This window comes from Pseudophryne corroboree, chromosome 7, assembly GCF_028390025.1.
Source record: "Pseudophryne corroboree isolate aPseCor3 chromosome 7, aPseCor3.hap2, whole genome shotgun sequence".
Lineage (NCBI taxonomy): Eukaryota > Metazoa > Chordata > Amphibia > Anura > Myobatrachidae > Pseudophryne > Pseudophryne corroboree.
Window position 1 is genome coordinate 505,189,593 of NC_086450.1, and position 16,739 is coordinate 505,206,331.

At 46.5% G+C, this 16,739-nt stretch overlaps 1 protein-coding gene across 1 annotated transcript in view; it reads left to right on the plus strand.

The window, feature by feature from the left end:
* The first annotated feature begins 894 nt into the window (after positions 1-894).
* LOC134943946 (arylamine N-acetyltransferase, pineal gland isozyme NAT-3-like) overlaps positions 895-16,739 on the plus strand; it is a 35,693-nt gene continuing 19,848 nt past the window's right edge. The window contains exon 1 of the mRNA XM_063932504.1: positions 895-934. The gene's annotated coding sequence lies outside the window, so the exon portion shown is untranslated. The remainder of the gene's footprint in view (positions 935-16,739) is intronic.

The window sequence follows — 16,739 nt, forward strand, 5'->3', positions numbered from 1 at the left end:
TTCATTCCAGTGATTTGGACGTATAATTCCAGTGGTAATTGTTTGTGTCTCTTGGCTGTCACTGCAGTGCCACTCCTAGATGGGCCAGGTGTTTGTGCCGCACACTTGTGTTGCTTGGCTTAGTCATCCAGCTACCTCATTGCACCTCTTTTCTTCTTTGCATCATGTGCTGTTTGGGGACTAGTTTTTGAATAGTGCCATCTTGTCTGCAACTGCAGTGCCACTCCTAGATGGGCCAGGTGTTTGTGCCGCACACTTGTGTTGCTTGGCTTAGTCACACAGCTACCTCATTGCACCTCTTTTCTTCTTTGCATCATGTGCTGTTTGGGGACTAGTTTTTGAATAGTGCCATCTTGTCTGCAACTGCAGTGCCACTCCTAGATGGGCCAGGTGTTTGTGCCGGACACTTGTGTCGCTTAGCTTGGTCATACAGCCACCTCGGTGCAACTTTTAGGCCTAAAAACAATATTGTGAGGTGTGAGGTGTTCAGAGTAGACTGGAAACGAGTGGAAATGAATGTTATTGAGGTTAATAATACCGTAGGAGCAAAATTACCCCCAAATTCTGTGATTTTAGCTGTTTTTGTTTTCCCCCCCAAAAATCATCCAGATCCAAAACCAAAACTCGAAAGGGTGATTTTGGCAAAACCAAGCCAAAACCAAAACACGAAAAGTGGAATTAGAACCAAAACACAAAACACGAAAAAGTGCCAGCCGCATATCTCTAAACGTAAGGGTTGTGGACTTCCAAAAACACCCATTTTCCTGGAAATATGAATTGATAAATAGGTCCCTTATACACAGCCTGTATGAGTCCTGGAAGTGAAGGAGTTAAGCTCAGGGCTCTTTCCATGAAATCTTCCGGATGGACTTTGTAGTCTTAGGTTCAATGTGCAAAGTGACTGCAGCGCACAGCACACACTCTCATCGGGACGGTGAGTTTTACTCCATTGTCTGCAGTTATATAGAATATATATATCACATGTACAAGGACAGATATGGGCGGTATTCCATTCTGTCCACCCCCTTCCACACCCGTTCTGTTTCTGCTGATGGGCGTGGTATAATCACTTCACCTAGCGAGGGCGCCCACCCAATGCAGCTATACCTGATCACCATGGGCGATAACGGGGATCTCTTTAGAAAGGAGATTGGGTGTGATATATTATCTGAAGGGTTGAGGATGATATCCCTGCAGATGGGATACCGGCGGAAGTCTGGCTGCCGGCATTTTACCGGTTGTTGGGATTCCGGTGTCGGTCTCCTGTAACAACGACATACCCTCCATACACGGACAGTTGCTCACACCGGCAGAAGCTGATATTGAGTCACTGTACCTATATTAGTGACAGCAGTAATATGGCTGACCGGTGGCGTAGGCAGCTTTTGACATGAGGGGGAACGATATTGGAACAATTGGCGCTCCATTCCCAGGTGTTTCACAACTCAAATAACAACATTTAAATACGTTATTTGCATATAAGTTACTTCAGTGAATACCCCTGACATTACATTAATAGTTACCCACATACACACACACTACAGAAATAATATAAAGCAACACAGCCAGAACTCAGTGATTGCCATAAAACAAACAGCCTCCAGAGACCACCATACAGTACACACAGCCTCCAGACACCATCATACAGTACACACAGCCTCCAGAGACCACCATACAGTACACACAGCCTCCAGACACCATCATACAGTACACACAGCCTCCAGAGACTACCATACAGTACACACAGCCTCCAGAGACTGTCATACAGTACACACAGCCTCCAGACACCATCATACAGTACACACAGCCTCCAGACACCATCATACAGTACACACAGCCTCCAGAGACCACCATACAGTACACACAGTCTCCAGAGACCGTCATACAGTACACACAGCCTCCAGAGACTGTCATACAGTACACACAGCCTCCAGAGACCACCATACAATACACATAGCCTCCAGAGACCACCATACAGTACACACAGCCTCCAGATACCACCATACAGTACACACAGCCTCCAGAGACCACCATACAGTACACACAGCCTCCAGAGACCACCATACAGTACACACAGCCTCCAGAGACTGTCATACAGTACACACAGCCTCCAGAGGCCACCATACAATACACATAGCCTCCAGAGACCACCATACGGTACACACAGCATTGCAGTGACCACCATAAAGTACACAGAGCTTCCACAGACCACCATACAGTACACACAGCCTCCAGACACCATCATACAGTACACACAGCCTCCAGAGACCACCATACAGTACACACAGTCTCCAGAGACCGTCATACAGTACACACAGCCTCCAGAGACTGTCATACAGTACACACAGCCTCCAGAGACCACCATACAATACACATAGCCTCCAGAGACCACCATACAGTACACACAGCCTCCAGATACCACCATACAGTACACACAGCCTCCAGAGACCACCATACAGTACACACAGCCTCCAGAGACCACCATACAGTACACACAGCCTCCAGAGACTGTCATACAGTACACACAGCCTCCAGAGGCCACCATACAATACACATAGCCTCCAGAGACCACCATACGGTACACACAGCATTGCAGTGACCACCATAAAGTACACAGAGCTTCCACAGACCACCATACAGTACACACAGCCTCCAGAGACCACCATACAGTACACACAGCATTGCAGTGATCAGCATACAGTACACACAGCCTCCAGAGACCACCATACAATACACATAGCCTCCAGAGACCACCATACATAGCCAGATTAAGGGGGCGATGCAGGGCATACTGTACCCCGGGCCCCCCTCTGTCAGCCCCCCCCCCCCCCACACCCGGCCAGAGCACACTGACATCACTAGCTTCCCTCTTATGCAGCAGCAGACCCAGACAGCCAGAATGTGAGCAGGACAGAATGCAGTGCATGCAGAAACACAGGAGTATCAGATTTCATGAACTATCTATCGATGGAGCTTCCCAACCAGAGGAGAGATAGGAGGGTGGAGAGAGCTGTAAGTGACGCAGGGTGAGTTCCCTGTGTCACAGCTCTCTCCACACTTGGGTGGGAGTCCTGTGTAACTTGTTATCTAATGAGGGTCCAGAGACACACACACACACACACACACACACACACACACACACAGTCCTCCTGAGTCCTGTCCCAGTGTGTAAGTAGTACAGAGGCTGCTGCTATTTTTGCATGTGACAAGACAAATTATAGATTTTATTTTTCTATGTGTATTTTAAGGTTGTTTAAGTTGTCTTTGTTCCACTACATGAACATTTTATAAAATAGTTGCCTTTCAATTAGGTGGAGCTATAAACAGTATCCAGGCATTATTAAACTATTAGTTTAAATCTTATATACACCATTGGGCTAAATTTAATATACACAATCCATACATCCCAACATGACCCATTCCAGGAGGGAAAAAATGCTCTCTACCTTAGTGATGATCGGGTTCGGTTCTTCGGAATCCGAACCCCCCCCGAACTTCACCCATTTTACACGGGTCCGAGGCATACTTGGATTCTCCCGTATGGCTCGGTTAACCCGAGCGCGCCCGAATGTCATCATCCCGCTGTCAGATTCTCGCGAGATTCGGATTCTATATAAGGAGCCGCGCGTCGCCGCCATTTTTCACTCGTGCATTGGAAATGATAGTGAGAGGACGTGGCTGGCGTCCTTTCACTTTGTTTCAGGGGGCTGCAGTGCAAATATCTTTATTGACCAGTGACCACCAGTATTATACGTTGTCTGCCTGAAAAACGCTCCATATCTGTGCTCAGTGTGCTGCATATATCTGTGCTCACACTGCTTTATTATGGGGACTGGGGACCAGCAGTATTATATAGGAGGAGTACAGTGCAGAGTTTTGCTGACCAGTGACCACCAGTATACGTTGTCTGCCTGAAAAACGCTCCATATCTGTGCTCAGTGTGCTGCATATATCTGTGCTCACACTGCTTTATTGTGGGGACTGGGGACCAGCAGTATTATATAGGAGGAGTACAGTGCAGAGTTTTGTTGACCAGTGACCACCAGTATTATACGTTGTCTGCCTGAAAAACGCTCCATATCTGTGCTCAGTGTGCTGCATATATCTGTGCTCACACTGCTTTATTGTGGGGACTGGGGACCAGCAGTATTATATAGGAGGAGTACAGTGCAGAGTTTTGCTGACCAGTGACCACCAGTATTATACGTTCTCTGCCTGAAAAATGCTCCATATCTGTGCTGCATTGTAGTATATAGTAGGAGTACAGTGCATAATTTTGCTGACCACCAGTATATAATATATAGGAGTACGGTACAGAAGGCCACTGCTCTACCTACCTCTGTGTCGTCAAGTATACTATCCATCCATACCTGTGGTGCATTTAAGTTTTGCACAGTTTGCTGACCACCAGTATATAATATATAGCAGTACGGTACAGTAGGCCACTGCTCTACCTACCTCTGTGTCGTCAAGTATACTATCCATCCATACCTGTGGTGCATTTCAGTTTTGCACAGTTTGCTGACCACCAGTATATAATATATAGCAGTACGGTACAGTAGGCCACTGCTCTACCTACCTTTGTGTCGTCAAGTATACTATCCATCCATACCTGTGGTGCATTTCAGTTTTGCACAGTTTGCTGACCACCAGTATATAATATATAGCAGTACGGTACAGTAGGCCACTGCTCTACCTACCTCTGTGTCGTCAAGTATACTATCCATCCATACCTGTGGTACATTTAAGTTTTGCACAGTTTGCTGACCACCAGTATATAATATATAGCAGTACGGTACAGTAGGCCACTGCTCTACCTACCTCTGTGTCGTCAAGTATACTATCCATCCATACCTGTGGTGCATTTCATTTTTGCACAGTTTGCTGACCACCAGTATATAATATATAGCAGTACGGTACAGTAGGCCACTGCTCTACCTACCTCTGTGTCATCAAGTATACTATCCATCCATACCTGTGGTGCATTTCAGTTTTGCACAGTTTGCTGACCACCAGTATATAATATATAGCAGTACGGTACAGTAGGCCACTGCTCTACCTACCTCTGTGTCGTCAAGTATACTATCCATCCATACCTGTGGTGCATTTCAGTTTTGCACAGTTTGCTGACCACCAGTATATAATATATAGCAGTACGGTACAGTAGGCCACTGCTCTACCTACCTCTGTGTCGCAAGTATACTATCCATCCATACCTGTGGTGCATTTCAGTTTTGCACAGTTTGCTGACCACCAGTATATAATATATAGCAGTACGGTACAGTATATCACTGCTCTACCTACCTCTGTGTCGTCAAGTATACTATCCATCCATACCTGTGATGCATTTCAGTTTTGCACAGTTTGCTGACCAACAGTATATAATATATAGCGGTACGGTACAGTAGGCCACTGCTCTACCTACCTTTGTGTCGTCAAGTATACTATCCATCCATACCTGTGGTGCATTTCAGTTTTGCACAGTTTGCTGACCACCAGTATATAATATATAGCAGTACGGTACAGTAGGCCACTGCTCTACCTACCTCTGTGTCGTCAAGTATACTATCCATCCATACCTGTGGTGCATTTCAGTTTTGCACAGTTTGCTGACCACCAGTATATAATATATAGCAGTACGGTACAGTAGGCCTCTGCTCTACCTACCTCTGTGTCGTCAAGTATACTATCCATCCATACCTGTGGTGCATTTCAGTTTTGCACAGTTTGCTGACCACCAGTATATAATATATAGCAGTACGGTACAGTAGGCCACTGCTCTACCTACCTCTGTGTCGTCAAGTATACTATCCATCCATACCTGTGGTGCATTTTAGTTGTGCGCAGTATATATAGTAGTAGGCCATTGCTATTGATACTGGCATATAATTCCACACATTAAAAAATGGAGAACAAAAATGTGGAAGGTAAAATAGGGAAAGATCAAGATCCACTTCCACCTCGTGCTGAAGCTGCTGCCACTAGTCATGGCCGAGACGATGAAATGCCATCAACGTCGTCTGCCAAGGGCGATGCCCAATGTCATAGTAAAGAGCATGTAAAATCCAAAACACAAAAGTTCAGTAAAATGACCCAAAAATCAAAATTAAAAGCGTCTGAGGAGAAGCGTAAACTTGCCAATATGCCATTTACGACACGGAGTGGCAAGGAACGGCTGAGGCCCTGGCCTATGTTTATGGCTAGTGGTTCAGCTTCACATGAGGATGGAAGCACTCATCCTCTCGCTAGAAAAATGAAAAGACTTAAGCTGGCAAAAGCACAGCAAAGAACTGTGCGTTCTTCTAAATCACAAATCCCCAAGGAGAGTCCAATTGTGTCGGCTGCGATGCCTGACCTTCCCAACACTGGACGGGAAGAGGTGGCACCTTCCACCATTTGCACGCCCCCTGCAAGTGCTGGAAGGAGCACCCGCAGTCCAGTTCCTGATAGTCAAATTGAAGATGTCACTGTTGAAGTACACCAGGATGAGATGACATGCCTGGTCAAATTACAAAAAAAATCACCTCTTCGGTGTGGAATTATTTTAACACAAATGCGGACAACAGGTGTCAAGCCGTGTGTTGCCTTTGTCAAGCTGTAATAAGAAGGGGTAAGGACGTTAACCCCCTCGGAACATCCTCCCTTATACGTCACCTGCAGCATCAGTGACAAGTTCAAAAACTTTGGATGACAGCGGAAGCAGTCCACTGACCACTAAATCCCTTCCTCTTGTAACCAAGCTCCTGCAAACCACACCACCAACTCCCTCAGCGTCAATTTCCTCCTTACACAGGAAAGCCAATAGTCCTGCAGACCATGTCACTGTCAAGTCTGACAAGTCCTCTCCTGCCTGGGATTCCTCCGATGCATCCTTGAGTGTAACGCCTACTGCTGCTGGCGCTGCTGTTGTTGCTGCTGGGAGTCGATCGTCATCCCAGAGGGGAAGTCGGAAGACCACTTGTACTACTTCCAGTAAGCAATTGACTGTCCAACAGTCCTTTGCGAGGAAGATGAAATATCACAGCAGTCATCCTGCTGCAAAGCGTATAACTCAGGCCTTGGCAGCCTGGGCGGTGAGAAACGTGTTTCCGTTATCCACCGTTAATTCACAGGCAACTACAGACTTGATTGAGGTAATAATAATAATAATAATAATTTTATTTATATAGCGCTCTTTCTCCCATAGGACTCAAGGCACTTAACAGATACATAGCATAATATAGTACAGAAAATAATGAAGTACATTTTCATAAAATACAGAAGCATGAAGATACTAAAAGGGACATTATGGAAATGCTTGAGTAAACAGCCTTGAGTCTACTTTTGAAGGATTCTATAGTTGGGGCCTCTCGCACTGTGCGGGGAAGTGAGTTCCATAGAGTCGGAGCCGCATGACTAAAAGCTCGACCCCCAGATGAATTACGGTAGATTCTAGGTACTGCTAAAAGTCCTTCATCTACAGATCACAGTAATCGAGTGGGGCAGTTTGGGGTCAGAAGTAGAGATGAGCGGGTTCGGTTTCTCTGAATCCGAACCCGCCAGAACTTCATGTTTTTTTTCACGGGTCCGAGCGACTCGGATCTTCCCGCCTTGCTCGGTTAACCCGAGCGTGCCCGAACGTCATCATGACGCTGTCGGATTCTCGCGAGGCTCGGATTCTATCGCGAGACTCGGATTCTATATAAGGAGCCGCGCGTCGCCGCCATTTTCACACGTGCATTGAGATTGATAGGGAGAGGACGTGGCTGGCGTCCTCTCCGTTTAGACACTTGATTTACTAATTTTGGGGAGCATTAGGAGTACTCAGTAGTGTACAGTGCAGAGTTTTGCTGATAGTGACCAGTGACCACCACTTTTATTTATAATCCGTTCTCTGCCTGAAAAAAGCGATACACAGCACACAGTGACTCAGTCACATACCATATCTGTGTGCACTGCTCAGGCTCAGGCCAGTGTGCTGCATCATCTATATATATTATATATCTGTCTGACTGCTCAGCTCACACAGCTTATAATTGTGGGGGAGACTGGGGAGCACTACTGCAGTGCCAGTTATAGGTTATAGCAGGAGCCAGGAGTACATAATATTATATTAAAATTAAACAGTGCACACTTTTGCTGCAGGAGTGCCACTGCCAGTGTGACTAGTGACCAGTGACCTGACCACCAGTATATAATATTAGTAGTATACTATCTCTTTATCAACCAGTCTATATTAGCAGCAGACACAGTACAGTGCGGTAGTTCACGGCTGTGGCTACCTCTGTGTCGGCACTCGGCAGCCCGTCCATAATTGTATATACCAGTGACCTAACCGTGGTTTTTTTTCTTTCTTTATACATACATACTAGTTACGAGTATACTATCTCTTTATCAACCAGTCTATATATTAGCAGCAGACACAGTACAGTGCGGTAGTTCACGGCTGTGGCTACCTCTGTGTCGGCACTCGGCAGCCAGTCCATAATTGTATACTAGTATCCAATCCATCCATCTCCATTGTTTACCTGAGGTGCCTTTTAGTTGTGCCTATTAAAATATGGAGAACAAAAATGTTGAGGTTCCAAAATTAGGGAAAGATCAAGATCGACTTCCACCTCGTGCTGAAGCTGCTGCCACTAGTCATGGCCGAGACGATGAAATGCCAGCAACGTCGTCTGCCAAGGCCGATGCCCAATGGCATAGTACAGAGCATGTCAAAACCAAAACACCAAATATCAGTAAAAAAAGGACTCCAAAACCTAAAATAAAATTGTCGGAGGAGAAGCGTAAACTTGCCAATATGCCATTTACCACACGGAGTGGCAAGGAACGGCTGAGGCCCTGGCCTATGTTCATGGCTAGTGGTTCAGCTTCACATGAGGATGGAAGCACTCAGCCTCTCGCTAGAAAACTGAAAAGACTCAAGCTGGCAAAAGCACCGCAAAGAACTGTGCGTTCTTTGAAATCCCAAATCCACAAGGAGAGTCCAATTGTGTCGGTTGCGATGCCTGACCTTCCCAACACTGGACGTGAAGAGCATGCGCCTTCCACCATTTGCACGCCCCCTGCAAGTGCTGGAAGGAGCACCCGCAGTCCAGTTCCTGATAGTCAGATTGAAGATGTCAGTGTTGAAGTACACCAGGATGAGGAGGATATGGGTGTTGCTGGCGCTGGGGAGGAAATTGACCAGGAGGATTCTGATGGTGAGGTGGTTTGTTTAAGTCAGGCACCCGGGGAGACACCTGTTGTCCGTGGGAGGAATATGGCCGTTGACATGCCAGGTGAAAATACCAAAAAAATCAGCTCTTCGGTGTGGAGGTATTTCACCAGAAATGCGGACAACAGGTGTCAAGCCGTGTGTTCCCTTTGTCAAGCTGTAATAAGTAGGGGTAAGGACGTTAACCACCTCGGAACATCCTCCCTTATACGTCACCTGCAGCGCATTCATAATAAGTCAGTGACAAGTTCAAAAACTTTGGGTGACAGCGGAAGCAGTCCACTGACCAGTAAATCCCTTCCTCTTGTAACCAAGCTCACGCAAACCACCCCACCAACTCCCTCAGTGTCAATTTCCTCCTTCCCCAGGAATGCCAATAGTCCTGCAGGCCATGTCACTGGCAAGTCTGACGAGTCCTCTCCTGCCTGGGATTCCTCCGATGCATCCTTGCGTGTAACGCCTACTGCTGCTGGCGCTGCTGTTGTTGCCGCTGGGAGTCGATGGTCATCCCAGAGGGGAAGTCGTAAGCCCACTTGTACTACTTCCAGTAAGCAATTGACTGTTCAACAGTCCTTTGCGAGGAAGATGAAATATCACAGCAGTCATCCTACTGCAAAGCGGATAACTGAGTCCTTGACAACTATGTTGGTGTTAGACGTGCGTCCGGTATCCGCCGTTAGTTCACAGGGAACTAGACAATTTATTGAGGCAGTGTGCCCCCGTTACCAAATACCATCTAGGTTCCACTTCTCTAGGCAGGCGATACCGAGAATGTACACGGACGTCAGAAAAAGACTCACCAGTCTCCTAAAAAATGCAGTTGTACCCAATGTCCACTTAACCACGGACATGTGGACAAGTGGAGCAGGGCAGGGTCAGGACTATATGACTGTGACAGCCCACTGGGTAGATGTATGGACTCCCGCCGCAAGAACAGCAGCGGCGGCACCAGTAGCAGCATCTCGCAAACGCCAACTCTTTCCTAGGCAGGCTACGCTTTGTATCACCGCTTTCCAGAATACGCACACAGCTGAAAACCTCTTACGGCAACTGAGGAAGATCATCGCGGAATGGCTTACCCCAATTGGACTCTCCTGTGGATTTGTGGCATCGGACAACGCCAGCAATATTGTGTGTGCATTAAATATGGGCAAATTCCAGCACGTCCCATGTTTTGCACATACCTTGAATTTGGTGGTGCAGAATTTTTTAAAAAACGACAGGGGCGTGCAAGAGATGCTGTCGGTGGCCAGAAAAATTGCGGGACACTTTCGGCGTACAGGCACCACGTACAGAAGACTGGAGCACCACCAAAAACTACTGAACCTGCCCTGCCATCATCTGAAGCAAGAAGTGGTAACGAGGTGGAATTCAACCCTCTATATGCTTCAGAGGTTGGAGGAGCAGCAAAAGGCCATTCAAGCCTATACAATTGAGCACGATATAGGAGATGGAATGCACCTGTCTCAAGTGCAGTGGAGAATGATTTCAACGTTGTGCAAGGTTCTGATGCCCTTTGAACTTGCCACACGTGAAGTCAGTTCAGACACTGCCAGCCTGAGTCAGGTCATTCCCCTCATCAGGCTTTTGCAGAAGAAGCTGGAGGCATTGAAGAAGGAGCTAAAAGGGAGCGATTCCGCTAGGCATGTGGGACTTGTGGATGCAGCCCTTAATTCGCTTAACAAGGATTCACGGGTGGTCAATCTGTTGAAATCAGAGCACTACATTTTGGCCACCGTGCTCGATCCTAGATTTAAAGCCTACCTTGGATCTCTCTTTCCGGCAGACACAGGTCTGCTGGGGTTGAAAGACCTGCTGGTGACAAAATTGTCAAGTCAAGCGGAACGCGACCTGTCAACATCTCCTCCTTCACATTCTCCCGCAACTGGGGGTGCGAGGAAAAGGCTCAGAATTCCGGGCCCACCCGCTGGCGGTGATGCAGGGCAGTCTGGAGCGACTGCTGATGCTGACATCTGGTCCGGACTGAAGGACCTGACAACGATTATGGACATGTCGTCTACTGTCACTGCATATGATTCTCTCAACATTGATAGAATGGTGGAGGATTATATGAGTGACCGCATCCAAGTAGGCACGTCACACAGTCCGTACTTATACTGGCAGGAAAAAGAGGCAATTTGGAGGCCCTTGCACAAACTGGCTTTATTCTACCTAAGTTGCCCTCCCACAAGTGTGTACTCCGAAAGAGTGTTTAGTGCCGCCGCTCACCTTGTCAGCAATCGGCGTACGAGGTTACATCCAGAAAATGTGGAGAAGATGATGTTCATTAAAATGAATTATAATCAATTCCTCCGCGGAGACATTGACCAGCAGCAATTGCCTCCACAAAGTACACAGGGAGCTGAGATGGTGGATTCCAGTGGGGACGAATTGATAATCTGTGAGGAGGGGGATGTACACGGTGATATATCGGAGGGTGAAGATGAGGTGGACATCTTGCCTCTGTAGAGCCAGTTTGTGCAAGGAGAGATTAATTGCTTCTTTTTTGGGGGGGGACCAAACCAACCCGTCATATCAGTCACAGTCGTGTGGCAGACCCTGTCACTGAAATGATGGGTTGGTTAAAGTGTGCATGTCCTGTTTTGTTTATACAACATAAGGGTGGGTGGGAGGGCCCAAGGACAATTCCATCTTGCACCTATTTTTTCTTTTCTTTTTCTTTGCATCATGTGCTGATTGGGGAGGTTTTTTTTGGAAGGGACATCCTGCGTGACACTGCAGTGCCACTCCTAGATGGGCCCGGTGTTTGTGACGGCCACTAGGGTCGCTAATCTTACTCACACAGTCAGCTACCTCATTGCGCCTCTTTTTTTCTTTGCGTCATGTGCTGTTTGGGGAGGGTTTTTTGGAAGGGACATCCTGCGTGACACTGCAGTGCCACTCCTAGATGGGCCCGGTGTTTGTGTCGGCCACTAGGGTCGCTAATCTTACTCACACAGCTACCTCATTGCGCCTCTTTTTTTCTTTGCGTCATGTGCTGTTTGGGGAGGGTTTTTTGGAAGGGCCATCCTGCGTGACACTGCAGTGCCACTCCTAGATGGGCCCGGTGTTTGTGTCGGCCACTAGGGTCGCTAATCTTACTCACACAGCTACCTCATTGCGCCTCTTTTTTTCTTTGCGTCATGTGCTGTTTGGGGAGGGTTTTTTGGAAGGGACATCCTGCGTGACACTGCAGTGCCACTCCTAGATGGGCCCGGTGTTTGTGTCGGCCACTAGGGTCGCTTATCTTACTCACACAGCGACCTCGGTGCAAATTTTAGGACTAAAAATAATATTGTGAGGTGTGAGGTATTCAGAATAGACTGAAAATGAGTGTAAATTATGGTTTTTGAGGTTAATAATACTTTGGGATCAAAATGACCCCCAAATTCTATGATTTAAGCTGTTTTTTAGTGTTTTTGGAAAAAAACACCCGAATCCAAAACACACCCGAATCCGACAAAAAAAATTCGGTGAGGTTTTGCCAAAACGCGTTCGAACCCAAAACACGGCCACGGAACCGAACCCAAAACCAAAACACAAAACCCGAAAAATTTCAGGCGCTCATCTCTAGTCAGAAGCTGTTTGAGGTACCTTGGGCCTTGGTCATGTAATGCTTTGAAACTCAGTAAGCCAATCTTGAAGATGATTCGCCATCGTACAGGCAGCCAGTGAAGGGAGTAGAGGATGGGTGTTATGTGGCTAGAACGGGGCTGGTTGGTTAATAGCCTGGCAGCTGTGTTTTGCACCAGCTGTAAGCGCTGCAATTCTTTTGCTGGTAGACCAAGGTAGAGGGCATTACAGTAGTCTAAACGAGATGATACAAATGCATGTATGACTTTTGGCATATCATCTGAGGGAATTAAGTGCTTGATTCTGGCTATGTTCCTCAGGTGAAAGAATGAGGATTTGATTGTGGCTGATATCTGATGTTTAAGTGTCAAGCCACCATCCAGGACAACGCCAAGATTCCGCACACGATCACTGGTCTGTAATTCTGAATCCCCGAGTGTAAGTCCAGTTGGTTGGCTATGCTGCAGTCTTGTCCTTTGATGTTGCGGTCGTATCATAAGGACCTCTGTTTTATCCGGGTTCAGTCGCAGCCAGCTGGCGCTCATCCACTCCTGTAGTTCAGCTAGACAGCCATTAAGGGTTGCTATTGGGTTATCAGTGCCCGGAGCAAAGGACAAGTACAGTTGTGTATCATCTGCATAGCAGTGGTAGACCAGGCCATGGCGCCTGATTATTTCGCCCAATGGGAGCATGTATACTGCAAAAAGCATGGGGGATAGTATAGAACCTTGTGGGACACCACATGGCAATGACACTGGTAGTGATGAGTATAATCCAGATGATACTCTCTGTGACCTGCCTGTGAGAAATGATTTGAACCATCTTAGGACTGTGCCATCCAGACCACAGAAATGTATCAGTCGCTCAATCAGAAGCCCATGGTCCACGGTATCAAATGCTGCCGAGAGATCCAGAAGGATTAATATTGAACAGTCACCTCTGTCTTTTGCCATCAGAAGATCATTTAACACACACACCAGGGCTGTTTCAGTGCTATGTCTTCTCCTGAATCCTGATTGAAATGGATCATAAATATCATGGGTTGTCAGGCGGGTTTCCAGTTGATTTGCAACGACTTTCTCAATAACCTTTCCTAGGAAAGGAAGGTTTGATACCGGTCACTCTGTAGTTGGTCATGCAGTCGGGATCTAAATTAGGTTTTTTAAGAAGCGGTCTAACAATTGCTTCCTTTAGGGGTCCAGGAAAAATGCCTGTCTGCAAAGAGCATTGAACAATTTTTGTAAAGACAGGACCAATTATATCCATACAACCTATTAGAAGCTTGGTTGAGGCGGGGTCCAGATCACAGGTGGTGGGACGCAAAATCCGAGCAATTTCAGCAGTGTCCTTTACATCCACTGGATCAAAGCTGGTCCATGAAGGCAGGTAGCTTATATTGGCGGGCTTTGTAGTTTGGCACTCCTTTGATGGCACTGTGGAGATTCCAGCCCGGATGGTGGATATTTTATCTGCAAAGAAGTTTGCAAACTCGTTGCATCTTGCCTGGGAGAGGGTCTCATCAGTCTGCAGGCATGCTGGCTTGCAAAGCATCTCCACTGTGCGGAAAAGTTGAGCTGGCCTATTGTTTGCTGCTGTGATCTCATTTGACAGGAACTGTGCTTTCTTACGAGTGATTGTCGATTGATATTCTTCGTTATGCTTTATTAGTTTTATTTTGTCATCCACTAGGTTAGTCTTCCTCCATCGTCTTTCCAGTCTACGCCCCCTTTTCTTGAGCTCACTAACACTGTTGTCGAACCATGGAGCTTGACGTTGTGGTTTACGAGGTCTTAAACGCACAGGGGCGATAATATCAATTGCAGCCATAACATCCCTATTATAATAACGGACTAGGGAACAGGGATCTTCACAGGCACCCAGTATAGCAGAGAGATCCAGATTTGCTGCAAGAGCCTGGGGAGTCATACCCCTCCTTGAACGATACCTGGTCAACTGCACGGATAGAGATCTTATTTGAGGGGTTGCAACTGAGAACCAGAGGGAGTAGTGGTCTGACCAGATGACTGGGTTTATTTTTAGGTCAGTGACCTCTAATCCAATCTGAAAGACGAGGTCGAGAGTGTGACCACTTTTATGTGTGGCAGAGGGAATGACCTGTGTGAAGCCCAGACCATTCATTGTGCACAGGAGGTCTTGGCCAAGGCGTGAGAGCTCATCATCCACCCATGCATTGAAATCCCCGAGGATGAGCCATATTTGATGTTCCAGAACCAGGCCAGCAACAGTGTCTGCAATTTCTTGTAGAAATATCTTTCCATCTCCAGGTGGCCGGTAAATAAGAAGTACTCTGAAACCTAATCCTGTCGAACTCCGGGCAGCAATGCACTCAAATGAGCGAGTAGTTTCAATAGGGTGGACCCTAAGTTTAAGTTCTTTTTTTGAAGCAGATAGCCACCCCGCCACCCCTGCGGTCCAGTCTTGGGTTGTGGATGACAGAGTAGTTTGTTGGTACTGCAGCCTCCAATATAGGTGCTGCATTTTCATCTAGCCAGGTCTCTGTAATACAGGCTAGATCTGCAGATTCAATAAGGTCAGCAATTGTTGCAGTAGTGTTTCTTATAGATCTGGCATTACAAAGGACTGACCTGATTGGGCATACCAGAGGGCCTTCAGTTTTCTTTATGTTAAGTGCAGGAGCTCTGGGTATGGGGGTCACAAAGTGAGAGTAGACAGTTCTGTCCTTCCAAACACAGGGCCGTCTTTTGGGTATCACTTCTATTTGATTGTTCTTTGAGTATGGGGGTGAGCAGGTGGTCAAAGGACTTAGATGGTTACCGGGGGAAATACATTTCCGGCCTGCTCGCTTCCCACGAATGCGCCTGTGTTTTCTTTTTAAAATGCCAAGGGATTGGAGAATAGAAGCCTGTGATGGTGTGATAGGAGCTGCAGAGCGTGGTGGGCGGAGTGAAAGAATGAAGCTGGAGCAATACGTATACATTTGGTCATCAATGACAGATTACTATAAATTTGAACTGCATATGATGATGAGAGAGGGAGAGAAAGCAGTGTTTGTTTTTTGTTTTTTTGTTTTTCCTTTTTGTGTTTTGTTTTCCCCCAATTCGGTATGTGATCCAAAATTATAATGGGATTATGAACAAAGTTATTGCTATAACCTATTGTGTATATTTGAAGCAAGTAATAAATAAAATAACTGCTCATTTAGTCAATTATCCTAGGATAGGCAGCCTTTTGGAAAGGTGTTAGAAGCCAAATCCTACTGTGTAGGTGTGAAAAGTCTCAGTGTGAGAGGCCTTTGAAGTAGATTTTTTTTTTTTTTTGTGGGGGTAGTGACAACGTGTCCTGGAAATGGATCCTGATTTTAAACAGTGAGCCTTCAGCAATTCAGAGCCTGAATATACTGATATTAGTAGATTAATGCAATAAGTCAGTTATTTGTTGCTCAGAGAACAGAGGTGGATGATGTCTAAGTGAGGGGCTGGATGTAGCCAAAGTTAGGTTGTAATCCACAGTACCTTATCTGGGTAATGTCCAATGCAGAGTACAGCAGCTGCTAAACTGAAGGATTTCTCAGTGGAGATATGCAGAGGATTCAGTCCAGGATTCAATCCAGTGTGTATCTCAGCGCAGGAATGCAATCCGTTGGTTTTGATGAAATGTCCGCGTAGAGTAGTACAAGTTCAAGATAAGTCCTTGGATATTTATGATGATTCATAGGTCAGTTGTGGTGAATTTAAGCTGTTTTATGGAGATGATCAGGAGCATACAAAAGGTGAGGCAGCCATCTTGGGCGCCAGTACAGTACTGTGTCCCCGGTACCAAATACCATCTAGGTTCCATTTCTCTAGGCAAGCGATACCGAAAATGTACACAGACCTCAGAAAAAGAGTCACCAGTGTCCTAAAAAATGCAGTTGTACCCAATGTCCACTTAACCACGGACATGTGGACAAGTGGAGCAGGGCAGACTCAGGACTATATGACTGTGA